Source organism: Triturus cristatus, chromosome 4_2, assembly GCF_964204655.1.
Source record: "Triturus cristatus chromosome 4_2, aTriCri1.1, whole genome shotgun sequence".
Classification (NCBI taxonomy): Eukaryota; Metazoa; Chordata; class Amphibia; order Caudata; family Salamandridae; genus Triturus; species Triturus cristatus.
The window spans coordinates 8,739,594-8,756,779 of record NC_140586.1 but is presented as its reverse complement, the minus strand read 5'-3'; the positions used below and the strand labels follow the sequence as shown (position 1 = coordinate 8,756,779).

Genomic DNA, 17,186 nt, shown 5'->3' with positions numbered 1-17,186 from the left:
ATGGCCAAAAACACAATTTATAAAGGGGTCACAGGGGAATGTAAGTTTAGGGACTACTACACCTCCAATCCCCACAAAACGCTACAACAACTAACAGAAGGTGCAAAGTCCATTCAAAGAAAATAGCAAGCCACTACGCGCTGTGAAAGAGTGCATGAGACACCTCGGATCGTTAGTACACCACCCGACAGGAGTTAAGAGTCCATCAGCCCACCCTTACTGGCGGAACTTCGTCATCTGTGACTCTAGGGAATCACAGACTGGGCCCGCAATCATGAGCCGAAGGCTCTGCCGGATGCACAGCCTGATACTTCCCAGAAAGAAAAATGCTCCTGCCAGGGTGTGCACTCAAACCCTGAGGACTCCGGTGATGTGCAGTGCTCAAGTGTGGATGTGTATTAAAAATGAATACCTGGGCAAAAAATATGTTTATTGAAAATTATCCAGGTTCCATATCTAAAAAAACCTATAGTCTTGAAAGAATAGACTAACTCCTGGCTCGGTTTTATGTGGTCGACATGTTTCAGCCGTTGTGGTCACTTGACCTGGCTTTCTTCAGGACCAAAACTAGGTGGATAAATAACAACTACTGCAGGATAAACACATTAATTGTGAATCATAAACAACAAAATTATGTCGGTGAAAGTACAAACGTCAAACTAGTGGCAATGGCCACCCTACCGGACAAGCAATCTCGTGCTTGGGCGAAAGAACAATGTCTTCTTTCCTAGAGAAAATCCGGAAAATCAACCGTCAGAAGAAAACATCTTACACATAACTCACAACATTCATGGCCGCTATTAAACAGTGCCCATTGTGCACTGCCATCTCTACAAAAACCCAAAATTATTGGTACAAACAAAAAAGCATACAAGCTAATTTTGAACTCACCCAGCCTTTTGTGGGAGAAACGCCTCACCTCACCCGGCTGACCGCTCGGAGATGGAGGCACCGCTCTGTTTAAATGTAAGAGCAAACAGACAAGTTGCATATTGATACTCATCTGTCCAGACTCTATACACATTACTTTAAACCATCTAATAAACCTAAAGAAACTAAAATGTCAAAGACCTAGAGAAGACCCCCACTGGCATGCTAATGCAGGTAAATCAAGTGATGTTTTCAAAGACTGTTTCGTCATTTCAAATGTAACCGTGTTCAGGAAGAAGCACAGCATTCATCCATGTAAGATAAGTAGGCGATGTAAACCCCAAACATGGAAACAGAGACCCCTTTTGATTGGGTAAAATTAAGTTACACCTAGATTACATAAGTAAAGTTCAACAAGGGGGTTGTAATCAGGTGACTCTAGACCCTCAAAAGAGCCCTCAGGCTAAAGTGCTCTCTATGTGAATTTTAAAGTAAGGAATTGACAACTGTGTTTTAACCCAAACATAGAAATACAAAGTTCAGCACAAAGATTGTGATTAGGTAGCTCTGAACTCCCAACAGAACCCTCTTAACACTGACAATAACGGACCAAACGCCAGGACACGAGGACCCCCTTCCTTACCTGTCCGTCGGTACTTCAGACTAGCCAACGAGCTGTCTGGGAGGTGGCGGCAGGAAAGGGAAAGGGTCCTTAAATACCCGCCTTGATTGTGTAAACGATTCAATTAGAATCAAGTGCCGGGGCGTGCAGGGTATCTATACTGTCTTCAGAGGCATAGAGCATGCCCCAACTCGGGACACTCGTATCAGAGCATGCGCGTTGCACGCACCGGCCGATGCAGGTGAATACGGCCGGTGTCTCAAACTCGCGCATGCGTATCAGGGAGCTACACTTCGAAATCGAATGCTGAGATTCTTACGACCGCTATGACAGGATCGCATCTGCGTTAAAGATTAATTGTACAAAGCACACAGCGCAAGCCGCTAGTTATGATGTGTGCAACTCGGCAAGAGTAGAAAAATACCATTGAGGTAACCCTGTATAGTAGACCAAGGGGCGTGTTTGTAAACCAGACGCTGGCAAGACAATTTAGTTGTTCTCTATATAAAAATAACGCAAGCTGTAATTAATCCAACCAAAATGGCAAAAAGCGCATGCGCGTAGAGGATTAGTTCTACAAAGCACAGGACGCAAGCCGCTGGTTACAGTATGTGTATATCGTCGAGTATGGCAAATGTCACTAGGGTATCCATGAAAATAGACCAAGGGACATATTAGAAGACCTGGGGCAGACAAGGCAATTTAAATGCTCATTGCAGTCCATGTGTGTTGATGCACGATGGGAAACTAGTATGCAAGACACTAGTTGATTTCCATACGTACTCAGTGAAAGGACCCTAAAGAGCTATATGGCTTCATACCGGCATATGTAGGTATATATCGAGGCTGGCTGGTAATAGTTGTAAAAGAGTCAGCACTAGCCAAGAAAGACCCTCAACACCAAAAGTCCCACACGGCTCATTTACTAATTTATTGATTTTTATAACCCACAGGATTTGTTCTAATGTCGATAGATCTTATCCATTCGACATTATCTATATAGATGTGCAGCTACCCTTTCTAAGTTATGTATCTTACAAAGTGTATGAACAGGAGGGGTAATTCCAAGGGACCTGTCTGACCGCGAACTGTACCGCCAAAGGGTGGAGTTTCATATAGTCTACAACATAGTGCCACATTGGTTGCTAGAGCTGTATTCTCAGGCATTATGTAGAACGTATCAGAACTCCTAATGATGATAAACACCGACAGTGCGTCAGGGAGGTCAAGACGCCTCGGTGGATCAATATCTCTGTGAGATGGAATGAGAGTTCCCTGGAACATAGTCAAGTGGATATCCCCTAGGGTCAGATATCCTAATCAACAATGAGGGATATTAATATGTGTAAGATCTCTGAGGGGTATCTGCAATTCAGGAAATTTTCAAACTTGTGATTTTCAAACCAGATTTTAAATAGAGGTCCAAGGTATACTGTCATTCAAACCATGTGTGTCTGTCCTCAATTTGAAAATCCACCTCTGTTCTCTGGAAAATAAAAACTTTGAAATGTCTGTTATGTGCTGGGGAATGAAAGGGCGTTCCAGCACCAACCATCTTAAATCATCGGCCTTGTGTTTTTTGGCCAAAAAATGATCCGTCAAACAAGTGGACTGCTTCATGCACCGAATGGTGCTCTTGTGCTCACTAATCCGGAGCTTAACCTTAAGTGTGGTGTACCCGATGTAATGCAAAGAACAAGGGCATGTGATCCTATAGATCACACGCTCCGAGTTACAATTTGTATGGTTGTGTAGGATCCAGGGGCGGTTCGTGCCTATGTCCACTGATGTAGTCTTCATGGTCAGAGGGCAGACACTGCATGAGCCGCATGGAAAATGGCCTCGTACCGGGGGTAATGACCACAGGGTATTAGCACTACATGTAGGCTGTGACAGTGGTCGTGTATGGACCAAACTGTCTCGTAAACTGGGACCCTTCTTGAACGCAAACAAGGGTGGCGGGATGTTTTCAGATGCCACATTTAGTATATGCCAATGACTCCATACCATTTTCTGTAGGGAATTGGATAGGGTACAGAAAGTGGTTACAAAAGTGAGCCTGTCATTGGGGGTCCTGGAGGTGCTGTTGTCCAGCAGAGCATCTCGATTGTTGTTCGACGCTCTCTTCCATGCTTGTCGAACCAAGCGCCTGGGTGTAACGCCCTGAACGTCTCAGGATCGTTTAACAGACACGATAATGAGAACGCAACCACTTGTGAAGGTTTAGTTATTTTAATGAAGGCAAAAATAATACAAGGAATAAACAAAGGTTATAGTCACTGGAATCCTCCAGGCTAAGTACGTTACCAGCCCACAGCACGGATGGTCCTAACCGTCCTCTGCATATACGCCGATCCCGGCGTATGCCAACAGAGGGCAGAAATGAAATGGCCGACAATGCCAATCGGTAGGCTGTGAGGGGCACGAAGAGTGTTGGGGAGAATCGAGGAGTCAGGGAAACACCCAGCCGGGGTCTCTACCTGAAGGGAGCAGCCGCTCAACCTCTTCCTCAGACTGCACCGGGACGCGGAGTCACCTCCTGGTGATGCGTCACCGATACCCCAATCACAAGCAAAGAAGACTGAACCGAGAGCAGCCGCTCGATCGATCCTGTGGACTTCCGAGTCTGTAACGCGGCAAACACCTCCTGGTGTGCGTTACAGCTGGCAGTCCCTGTATCTCTGGTCGGGCTGGGAGTTACGACTCCAACCAGCAAAAGCGCCACTGCGCTTTGACTCAGCCGAGTCAAAAAGCGAAGCTCAATGGTTATCCGGTAGAGCTTCCGGGTCCTTCACAGGTGACGATGGGGCAAGACACGGCCCAGGGAGTAACGACTCGACCTACCTCCGTTCTTGCCTTACTGGAGCACCACTCCTGAACACTGCTCTTCACTAAGCAGGTACGTCGGTTGTAAACACAATATCCGACAGCGTTGTACCTCCCGGTTCCTCCCTTTATAGGGCGTTGTTTTCCTTGAGTTATGTAACAGCTCTCCTGTTTACATAAGGGCGTGTTTTCCTTGAGTTATGTAACAGCTCTCCTGTTTACATAAGGGCGTGTTTTCCTTGAGTTATGTAACAGCTCTCCTGTTTACATAAGGGCGTGTTTTCCTTGAGTTATGTAACAGCTCTCCTGTTTTACATAAGGGCGTGTTTTCCTTGAGTTATGTAACCGCTCTCCTGTTTACATAACCTCTCAACCGCTAAGCATCCTGGGAGATGTAGTCCGTTTTCGCTGGTTACCATTTTCCTCCCCTTGCATGACAGGAATTCTTGACACTGGGGTACTGTCGTGACCGAAGTTGAGTCGCTAGTTCTTTCGCATGTTTCTCAAAGAGATCCCTGGTGGAACAGTTCCTTCGAACACGTAGGAACTGGCCTACGGGAAGATTTTCCCTAAGGGCCTTAGGGTGGTAGCTGTCAAAAGAGAGAAGAGAATTTCTCGACATAGGTTTTTTGTATAGTTCACAATGTAGTGAATTCTCATGGACAAAGATGGAGATGTCTAGGCAGGCTAGCCGTTGTTGATTGAACTCAATGGTAAAGTTCAAAAAAGTGTTCTGTTGGTTGAGCCAGGTATGGAAAGCCATAATCTCTTGGCTAGTGGCTCGCCAGACCACTAGTATGTCATCTATGTACCTCTTCCACAGCACCAAATGATGACGATAAGGGTTGCTGTGGTTCAGTACATGATTCTGCTCAAATAGATGAACATACAGGTTGGCGAGGCTGGGCGCAAAAACACTGCCCATTGAGGTGCCAGACGTCTGAAGAAAGATCTGATCTTCAAATCTGAAGAAGTTTTCGGTCATGGCTAATCTGGCACATTCCATGATGAAGGTGACGGGGGTCATGCTATCCAAATCACGAGCTTCTAACAATCCTCTGATGGAATCCAAAGTTTCTTGTTGTGGAATACACGTGTAGAGTGATTCCATGTCAAAACTAGCCAAAATATCGGTATCGATGTTAAACTCAATATCAGGCAAAATCCGTAAGACATCAGACGTGTCTTTAAGATAAGTCGGCATTTCAGTGACCATGTGCTGTAAGAACACATCCACAAATTTGGACAACGGCTCAAGAAGTGAGCCAATCCCAGAGATAATGGGTCGTCCAGGAGGTGGTTGTTGTTATTTGTGGATTTTGGGGAGGCAGTAAAAGTAGGGCATCACGGGATTGTTAGTTACCAAAAACTCGGCCTCATGTGGCGTGATCCACCCCTGGATACTACACAACCATACAAATTGTAACTCGGAGCGTGTGATCTATAGGATCACATGCCCTTGTTCTTTGCATTACATCGGGTACACCACACGTAAGGTTAAGCTCCGGATTAGTGAGCACAAGAGCACCATTCGGTGCATGAAGCAGTCCACTTGTTTGACGGATCATTTTTTGGCCAAAAAACACAAGGCCGATGATTTAAGATGGTTGGTGCTGGAACGCCCTTTCATTCCCCAGCACATAACGGACATTTCAAAGTTTTTATTTTCCAGAGAACAGAGGTGGATTTTCAAATTGAGGACAGACACACATGGTTTGAATGACAGTATACCTTGGACCTCTATTTAAAATCTGGTTTGAAAATCACAAGTGTGAAAATTTCCTGAATTGCAGATACCCCTCAGAGATCTTACACATATTGATATCCCTCATTGTTGATTAGGATATCTGACCCTAGGGGATATCCACTTGACTATGTTCCAGGGAACTCTCATTCCATCTCAGAGATATTTATCCACCGAGGCGTCTTGACCTCCCTGACGCACTGTCGGTGTTCATCATCATTATGAGTTCTGATACGTTCTACATAATGCCTGAGAATACAGCTCTAGCAACCAATGTGGGACTATGTTGTAGACTATATGAAACTCCACCCTTTGGCGGTACAGTTCGCGGTCAGACAGGTCCCTTGGAATTACCCCTCCTGTTCATACACTTTGTAAGATACATAACTTAGAAAGGGTAGCTGCACATCTATATAGATAATGTCGAATGGATAAGATCTATCGACATTAGAACAAATCCTGTGGGTTATAAAAATCAATAAATTAGTAAATGAGCCGTGTGGGACTTTTGGTGTTGAGGGTCTTTCTTGGCTAGTGCTGACTCTTTTACAACTATTACCAGCCAGCCTCGATATATACCTACATATGCCGGTATGAAGCCATATAGCTCTTTGGGGTCCTTTCACTGAGTACGTATGGAAATCAACTAGTGTCTTGCATACTAGTTTCCCATCGTGCATCAACACACATGGACTGCAATGAGCATTTAAATTGCCTTGTCTGCCCCAGGTCTTCTAATATGTCCCTTGGTCTATTTTCATGGATACCCTAGTGACATTTGCCATACTCGACGATATACACATACTGTAACCAGCGGCTTGCGTCCTGTGCTTTGTAGAACTAATCCTCTACGCGCATGCGCTTTTTGCCATTTTGGTTGGATTAATTACAGCTTGCGTTATTTTTATATAGAGAACCACTAAATTGTCTTGCCAGCGTCTGGTTTACAAACACGCCCCTTGGTCTACTATACAGGGTTACCTCCATGGTATTTTTCTACTCTTGCCGAGTTGCACACATCATAACTAGCGGCTTGCGCTGTGTGCTTTGTACAATTAATCTTTAACGCAGATGCGATCCTGTCATAGCGGTCGTAAGAATCTCAGCATTCGATTTCGAAGTGTAGCTCCATGATACGCATGCGCGAGTTTGAGACACCGGCCGTATTCACCTGCATCGGCCGGTGCGTGCAACGCGCATGCTCTGATAAGAGTGTCCCGAGTTGGGGCATGCTCTATGCCTCTGATGACAGTATAGATACCCTGCACGCCCCGGCACTTGATTCTAATTGAATCGTTTACACAATCAAGGCGGGTATTTAAGGACCCTTTCCCTTTCCTGCCGCCACCTCCCAGACAGCTCGTTGGCTAGTCTGAAGTACCGACGGACAGGTAAGGAAGGGGGTCCTCGTGTCCTGGCGTTTGGTCCGTTATTGTCAGTGTTAAGAGGGTTCTGTTGGGAGTTCAGAGCTACCTAATCACAATCTTTGTGCTGAACTTTGTATTTCTATGTTTGGGTTAAAACACAGTTGTCAATTCCTTACTTTATAATTCACATAGAGAGCACTTAAGCCTGAGGGCTCTTTTGAGGGTCTAGAGTCACCTGATTACAACCCCCTTGTTGAACTTTACTTATGTAATCTAGGTGTAACTTAATTTTACCCATTCAAAAGGTGTCTCTGTTTCCATGTTTGGGGTTTACATCACCTACTTATCTTACATGGATGAATGCTGTGCTTCTTCCTGAACACTGTTACATTTGAAATGACGAAACAGTCTTTGAAAACATCACTTGATTTACCTGCATTAGCATGCCAGTGGGGGTCTTCTCTAGGTCTTTGACATTTTAGTTTCTTTAGGTTTATTAGATGGTTTAAAGTAATGTGTATAGAGTCTGGACAGATGAGTATCAATATGCAACTTGTCTGTTTGCTCTTACATTTAAACAGAGCGGTGCCTCCATCTCCGAGCGGTCAGCCGGGTGAGGTGAGGCGTTTCTCCCACAAAAGGCTGGGTGAGTTCAAAATGAGCTTGTATGCTTTTTTGTTTGTACCAATAAATTTGGGTTTTTGTAGAGCTGGCAGTGCACAATGGGCACGGTTTAATAGCGGCCATGAATGTGTAAGATGTTTTCTTCTGACGGGTGATTTTCCGGATTTTCTCTAGGAAAGAAGACATTGTTCTTTCGCCCAAGCACGAGATTGCTTGTCCGGTAGGGTGGCCATTGCCACTAGTTTATTTGACGTTTGTACTTTCACCGACTTAATTTTGTTGTTTATGATTCACAATTAATGTGTTTATCCTGCAGTAGCTGTTATTTATCCACCTAGTTTTGGTCCTGAAGAAAGCCAGGTCAAGTGACCACAACGGCTGAAACATGTCGACCACATAAAACCGAGCCAGGAGTTAGTCTATTCTTTCAAGACTATAGGTTTTTTAGATATGGAACCTGGATAATTTTCAATAAACATATTTTTTGCCCAGGTATTCATTTTTAATACTCATCCACACTTGAGCACTGCACATCACCGGAGTCCTCAGGGTTTGAGTGCATTTTTCTTTCTGGGAAGTATCAGGCTGTGCATCCGGCAGAGCCTTCGGCTCATGATTGCGGGCCCAGTCTGTGATTCCCTAGAGTCACAGATGACGAAGTTCCGCCAGTAAGGGTGGGCTGATGGACTCTTAACTCCTGTCGGGTGGTGTACTAACGATCCGAGGTGTCTCATGCACTCTTTCACAGCGCGTAGTGGCTTGCTATTTTCTTTGAATGGACTTTGCACCTTCTGTTAGTTGTTGTAGCGTTAATGTAGATGGCCCCAGAAATCTGTGCACACGCAGCAGCCACAGGTTCAAATGAAAGCAGGGCTGACTCTAAGTTTCATCCTTCCTATAACTTGAGGAGAGAGGCAGCATGTGCTAGGAGAGAGCGCTTGTTTACATGGTGTGTGTTTAGAGCAGCCTCTGTTTTAATGTGAATTGATAATGTGCACCGGTAACGTTATAAAAATAAATGTAAACAAAGCCAGAGTAGTCACAGGGAGATTACGTGATTGTTATTAGCAGTGATCAACAAGCCTCAAACTTGGTTAGGTAGAGACCGTTAACAAGGGAGGGCGAGACAGAGACAGAGACAGGCAGGGGAGAGAGAGTAAACAAAAATAAAGAAGCAGGCGCGGCCACGCTAATTAAGAACAGATGGCCCCAGAAATCTGTGCGCACGCAGCAGCCACCGGTTCAAATGAAAGCAGGGCTGACTCCAAGTTTCATCCTTCCTATAACTTGAGAAGTGTGTGTGTGTGTGTGTGTGTGTGTTAGTTACTATCCTTGTGGGGACTTGGGTGTGATAACACACTCACGCTGTGGGGACTTGATTGCACTGTGGGGACCTGAACCCAGTTCCCCACAAGGCAATGTCTTCTAAATGGTAAAAAATGACTTCAGAAACATCTGTGCCAATTTTTACAACTTTTTAAAAAATTACCTTGTGGGGACCTGTGTTTCATCAAGTGTGTTTATATTTCTGCTCAGCTCTGCCCCCGTAGACAGGAGGCGGTACTGCAGTCTTAAACACACTTTGCATTTAAACACACTTTGCTGACCAGAAACATGCAGTAGCAGCAGAAAGGACAGATATTTCAAAGGAAAAGCTCCATAAGTTGTGTTTATCCAAATATTTTTCATCCAAATTAAACTTTTCTCTATTTATTTAAAATAAAAATGTATTTACATGAAGCTATTGATGTTAGATTTTTTTGTATCTAAAAATTATTAGTGGTTTTATGAACATTGCTAAAAGTAATTTGGGTCAGTTTCAAATCCCAACATTCTTTGCTCTTGCCATTTGATCCTTATTTGTAACTAAACAATGATGGTGCACTACACTGTGATTCAGTATAAACTGAATTGATAATTTTTATGCACATAACCTACAGGCATCAATGCCTATTGTTACAATTCTGAATTCCTGGTACAGACATTAAAATGTATGTTGCTTTTCCTCAGTTTACATATGTATATGCACACTAATATGTTTTTTTAGATGATGGCTAGATAAGCGAGTGACTAAGCTTCCATTTTGCTATGGGTTACGTTCTTGCAGACAGTGAACTGAAGTATGTTCTTATAAAATTAATGAACTTCTTAGAAGATGTATTCTATTATTTTCATATTATGCGATTACATTTAAATTGTTTGAATTGCCTAATTTAATTTAAAAACTATTCCTAAAGCTTTACAAATAAGCATTGGCAAATCCAATAAGTCTCACCTATGCGATTGCTATTGGCTTTGGCAATGTGTTTTAGCCATGTTGTACACCACTGCGGCTGCTGTTCAGCAAGGCTAAAAGTTCATGGGGTGGGGTAGGATAGACTGGAGAGGGGTAGATTGGGGTATAGTGGATGGTAGACTGCCATACATTGGAGTGGGGTAGATTGGGGTAGAATGGAATGGAGTGGGGTGGATTAGGGTAGATTGTAGTGGGGTGGTTGTAGTGGGGTAATTTAGAGTGGTGTAGTTGGGTAGATTAGTGTGGTAGATTGGAGTGGGGGCAAATTGAAGTGGGGTGGGTTTGGGTGGAGTGGGGTAGATTGGGGTGGAGTGTGGTGGATTGGGTGGAATATTGTAGACTGGGGTTGATGGGAGTGGGGTTGATTGGAGTGGGGTTGATTGGAGTGGGGTTGATTGGAGTGGGGTAGATTGGAGTTGAGTAGATTGGAGTTGAGTAGATTGGAGTGGGGCAGATAAGGAGTAGGGTAGATGGGTTAGATAGGGTGAATTGGAGTGGGTAGATTGGACTGGAGTGGGGTAGATTTGAGTGGCATGTGGTAGTATGGAGTGAAGTAGAGTGGGGTAGATTGGCTAGAGTAGAATAGAATGTGGTATATTAGGGTAGACTGGTGTCAAGTAAATTGGGTGGATTGTAGTGGGTAGAATGGACTGAAATGGGGTAGATTACAGTGGCATTTGGTAATCTGGAGTGAATTGGAGTATGGTAGATTGGGTAGAGTAGAATTGAGTTTGGTTGGTTAGGGTAGAGTGGACTGCAGTGGGGCAGATTGGATTGGACTACATTGGACTGGTGTGGGGTAGATTTGAGTGGCATGTGGTGGTATGGAGTGAGGTTGAGTGGGGTAGATTAAACTTGAGTGTGGTTGTTGGAGAAGAGTAGAGTGGGGTGGATTGAGGTAGATTGGAGTGGAGTTGGCATGTGGTAATATGGAGTGTGGTAGATTGGGGTATAGTTGAGTAGGATAGATTGGGTGGATTGGGGTGAGTGAATAGGATTGGAGTGGGGTAGATTTGAGTGGCATGTGGTATTATGGAGTGGAGTGGAGTAGATTGGGTGGATTGGAGTGGGTTACATTGGACTAAAATTCAGTAGATTTGAGTGGCATGTGGTAGTATGGAGTGATGCGGAGTGGGGTAGCCTGAGTAGAGTGGACTGTAGTGTGGTAGATCGTAGTAGAGTGGAGTGAGGCAAATTGGATGGATTGGAGTGGGGAAGACTGGACTGGGGTAGAGTGGAGTGGGATAGATTACAGTGGGGTGGAGTGGAGTTGGATAGATTACTGTGGAGTGAGCTAGGTTGGGGAAGTGAGGAGTAGAGTAGGATAGACTGGCATGGAGTGAAATGGGATAGATTAACGTGGAGTGGAGTGGGGCAGATTGGGTGGATCAGAGTAGGGCAAATTGGAATGGAGTAGGGTCGATTGGAGATTGCCAGACCTTCACTTGACCAAGACTGGTCCTACCCTTGCAGTGGGACACACACTGGACCTCATTTTCTCTACTCTCCACTCTCTTCAAGCTAACACCCCAATTTCCCTAATCTGGACCGACCATTTCCTGATACGTTTTCAGATTCCTACCAGGATCAGATCTGCCAAACCTACAGTGCAGAAGGGCATTAGTTTGAGACAATGGAAGCAGATTACTATGGAAACTTCGCAATCTGTTTTTACTGCTCCCAACTTAGACAACTCACAGGACATAAACTCAGCTTTAGCCCTATTCCATGACACCTTTTCAGGAGGCACTTGATAAGAACTTCCCGCAATAATGTCTAGGCCTAACGATTCGTGGTACACAGCTGGTGTGAAAAATGACAAAAAAATGCATGTAAATGGAGAGCTACTAAAACAAATACAGACAAACAAACATATAAATCTGCCCTTCGAACCTACCACTGTTAAAGATCAGCCTGAAGGCATTTCCTTGTCAACCAAATAGAACAAGCAGGCAATTCCTCCAAAGAATTATTTAAAATCTTAAACAACTTTGCTAAACCTCAAGCCTGCTTAGCGGCCATCCCTGCTTCTCAACTACTCTGTGACACCTTGCAAGACATTTTCACACTAAAATGGGCAATATTCACAATGGTTTTAATTTACTGACTAATGCACCAGACCTTTCTCTAACCAATGGGTCACCTCAAACGACTGCATCAGTAATATTGGAAAGATTTAACCCTATCTCTAATACACAGACGCATGACCTGCTGCATAATGCAAAATCTGATTCTCCTTCTGACCTCTGTCCCCCTTATACCATTGCCACTCTCTCTTCTCTTCTTGCTCCAGTTATCACAGTTCTATGCAACCAGTCCCTGACTCAAGTCTCTATTCTGCAATATTGGGAAGAAGCCCAGGTTACATAAATTCTGATAAGAATAAATGCAGACCCGAGCAATCCAGCCAACTATTGCCCGAAATTCTTCCTCCCTCTATTGGGTAAAGTTCTGGAGACCCAGATCAACAAACAATTGTCCTCGTATTTGGAGACTTATGGCCTGTTGGATGCTTCTCAAACAGGTCACAGACCTTCCCACAGCAAGGAGACGACCCTTCTTGACTCAGCAGATACTGTCAGGCTATCCCTTAATGCTGGAAATCCAGCCATGTTGGTTTTGCTTGATCTGTTGGCGGCATCCAATACCATCTCACATTCCATGCTAACACAAAGGTTTTGAACAGATTGGCATCAAGGGCGCCACACTCAACTGGCTGAAGGACTTTCTTATGACAGGGTCTAGACTGTCTCTATTGGCCCTTATCACTCTAAACCACCTGCTTGACAAGAGGTCCCTCAGGACTCCTCCTTGAGCCCCTCACTTTTTCACAATCAATGTGGTCCCACTAGCAAAGTTTGTAAATTCATGCGAGTTCGAAATACTCTACTATGCTGATGACACCCAACTAGTTATCTGATTCGGGTATGACATCAAGAATGTCAAACAGCAATTTGTTACTTGTATGAGGAATTTGGATGTCCCATAATTGTCTCCAACTGAATAGAGGCAAAACTGAGATTCTTTTGTTTGGTAAAGCCCAACTTTATTGGTCGAATGACTGGTGATCGGCTGAACTTGCTACGCCCCCTGAGCCCAGCAGAACAGCTAGGAATTTGGGTATACTTTTGGATGACACTTTGTCCGTGAAAGACCAGATCATCTCCATCTATAGTACCTGCTTTGGTACACTGGTCCTTCTTAGAAAAGTCTTCCAATGGCTTCCTATGAATTCTCAGAAGACACTCGTCAGGCATTAATCATCAGTCGCCTATATTACGGCAATTTGTTCCTTTGCATAAACGAATCTCTAGTAGCTAAAATGCAGGTGGTTAAAAAAAATCACTGTCTGAATGGTTAACAACCTGCCTCCACACACTCCGTCAGCCCTCACACTTGGAGCACTCCACTGGCCAACGATAAAAAAAGAGCACTGTTCAAACTCCTTTCCCTCACCTTATAAATCTAGGTCAGGATTAGGCCTAAAATATCTCCAGGAATGATTTACCCCATACCTCCCTGACAGTAAACTAAGATAACAAAATCAGCTTCTGCTACACCCTCGATGCATTCACACATCAAAATATGAAGACCAGACATTTTCCGCTTCACTGGATTAAACACCCGCTGTTTATTTGTCCGTTTTAAAAAACATCTTAAATGTGGGTGTTCAATCAAGCTGATCTTACAACGCCCTCTCATTTCCTGCCTGTTAAAGTGCTGAGATGTCCCTTCTCGGACAAGTTGCACACTATATCAAAACCCAATTAACATAACATAGATTGAAGAGGGATGACTGGCGCGTGGTAGTTTGCAGTGCGGTTGATTGGAGTGGAATAGATTGGAGGAGAGTGGATTAGAGTGGAGTAGGGTTGGGTGCGATAGAGTGAGGTTGGGTAGATAGCAGTAGGATGGGCTGGAGTGGGATAAAGTCAGGTAGACTAGGGTAGAGTGGGGTAGATTAGAGTGGAGTGGATAACAGCTCTACTGTCCCGTACTTGCTACAGCATGTCCACTTGGGAGGCCCTGTCCCTTGCAGTGGCTAGCAATACAAGATGATGAAAAGAGTGCTGAATCTTTTCAAACACCCACTCCCAGTCAAGAGCTCTGCGTTGAAACCATCGTTCTTTTGCTCACCATGCCATCCCAGTTTGGACCCAGCCATATGCAAATCAGTCTTGATCCTGCTCCCCATGGGAACAGTTTGTTCTGAACTGACAGGCCAGGTCCTCCCTGGACCGGAATCAAGCATCCTGGGACCGGTTTTGGAGTATTACCCCTCATCAGCCAGGCTAGCTTGAATCCAGTGGCACAGCAAGCAAGGGATCCACATCTGGGCATACCCATGGGCAACGTCATCTGTGCATTTCAGCACCTCGCTGCCACATATGACATGCATAGAATACATATCTACCAATGCTTGCAGTTGTGTCATGCCCTCAAAACACCCCTAGTGCAACAGCACACCTTACCTGATTACAATCCTGTAGAGGCACGCATCACTATGGAAACACACAACAAGAAGGTGATTTTTCAATTGTGATCAATAACACTATTGACTGAATGCTAATGTTTGTGAGCCTTTTATAAGCCGCTTCTTTATATTCTAATGGTCTTCATTTTCTTATAATTCTTGTAACATTTTGTTCCCTTCATAAGATCACCTCATGAGCAGCGTTTCTTTTAGTTACAACTTTTTCCAGTGGACTGGTCTTTCCATAGCTCATGGTGAACTTCTCCCAAGTCAATGACATATAATTCTACATTTAATAGGCAGTATCCCTGTCTGTAAACCAAGTGGTGCATAGCAAAGAGTTCCTGCCTATATCCCACTTGTGACTACGGACCAGATGAAATCTGATCTATATTTTCCTCTGCAGCACTCACAACACTCACAGAGAATTAATTTAATACGGTCCAGATTTAATATAGTGCACTTCCTGGTCTCATATCCTAGCAAAGCTTTTCATGAATCTGAGCTCGTGTCCTTGTGACTCAAGCTCTCCCCATAATACACTTAATTTCTTTTGCTAGCGAAAGGTTTTTGCTCCCACTCTTGAGCGCCCAAAATGTTAGATTATGTCGACCCGCTCTGCACCAACTGCAGATGCTATCATCCCAATACACCTGTTTGATGGTGTATAAATTTCTCTCTGCAGCTTTTAGACTGTGAAAAATGATGGGGAAGTTAACTGCCTATTATACTCTGGTGTTATGTGTGTGGGGGGATGTTGATTGGTTATCGGTGAAACGTGATAAAATTGCACCTTTTTGTATATTAATTGTGGTATTTTTAACATTTGCACAAGCATGTTTTAATGGGAATTTCTTTTAAGTTATATGCTGTATCGTATTCTGTATTTTAAACATGAATCATGGCTTTCGGTGTCTTTGCTTTTATGCTCATATGTTTTTTTCATTTTCCTATCAATCAAATAAAGCTTATTATGACTACGAAGAAGTGACACACTTCTGCTCTTTCCCTGCACTGGCACAATTTCAGCAGGTATGCACCAATGCAGACACCCAAACAGTGCAAGGGTGTCTGTGTTGTGGTCAGCATACTTTTTTGTGCAGAAGGGGTCCCTTTCTGCAGAAAAAAATATGCTTTAAGGTAATTTTCTCTTTGTATGTGTGCTGCAGAAATATTTCAATAGACAGTAACTCATTATATTTAATCTTTTTTTTTTTTTTTTACAAAATGGGCACCGCATTTCATTTATAAGATCATTTTGTGCTAACAGCGCACACCAGGTACTTAACAGAAAATAGTAACGTTCTGTATTTGTTAATCTCTAAGGATGGCACTAGTTGAGAAGGATAGAGTAACATTACCCACAGTTAACTGAGTTGGGATTAACAATGAGCAGTTTTATTTTTATTGTGAATATGTGAATAGAAAATAAATAAATACACTGATCCTACCTACAAAAATGTAATGTGCACTTAAGGATATTCTCCAATAGCATTGTTTTCATACAAATATATATGCACGCTTTCTTTCTCGGGTGCCTTCTAAATGTTTGCATTCATTTTCTTGTTTATCGTGACAATCACTTTGCCTTGTGAGAACTTCGACACATAATATTGGGTTATCCATACTTTGAAATCAGATTGGCGTTTTATGGGTAAAAACCAAAGAGGCATAGATAAGGAGGCGCAGACCCTGTGTGGGCTTGGGAAGGCTCTCACTGCCTGACATCTTTATGAATGGTATCGTTGGTAGGTCATGAATGCAGAGATGGGGAAGCTGCCATGCCTCTCACCAGAAGCAAAGAAGAAGCTGTGTCAGACACAATACTGAGCGGTTCTGGTTTGATAACAGTAAAACAAGCTGCCATGCAGTGCATCCTGTATGTTCTCCAATACAGCAGTGCATGCATCAGTCTGCTGCTTTGTTGCTTTCTGTTCGCTACAGGCCGAAGCAACAGGGTGAGGCTTATTTGAGTGCTGGATAGGTTTATTGACACTCTGCTGCAGTGGTCTAGGATGCTATCTTACCTTTTTAGCCCGCTTAATGCCTCAACTTTAGAAGGCGTTACAACAAACAAGTGATGGACGGAATGCTGACAATGCAGACATTCTCCCCCAGTCAAGAGATCTGGGTTAAATCCATCGTTCTTTTGCCCACTACGCCACCCCAGTTTAGACATGGCCATATGCAAATCAGTCTTGACCCTGTGCCTCATGGGAACAGTCCAGCCCGAACTGCCAAGCCATGTCTTCCCTGGACCAGAATCAAGCATCCTAGGACCGGTTTCTGGCTATCAGCCGTCATCAGCCAGGATAGCTTGACTCCAGTGGCGTAGTGAGCACGGGTCCCACGTCTGGGAATAC

General features: G+C 43.9%; 1 protein-coding gene across 1 annotated transcript in view; it reads left to right on the top strand.

Moving 5' to 3' along the window:
- The window catches only part of SCYL3 (SCY1 like pseudokinase 3), a 1,105,028-nt gene that overhangs the window by 74,269 nt on the left and 1,013,573 nt on the right, over positions 1-17,186 (top strand). The gene's annotated exons all lie outside the window — the stretch shown is intronic.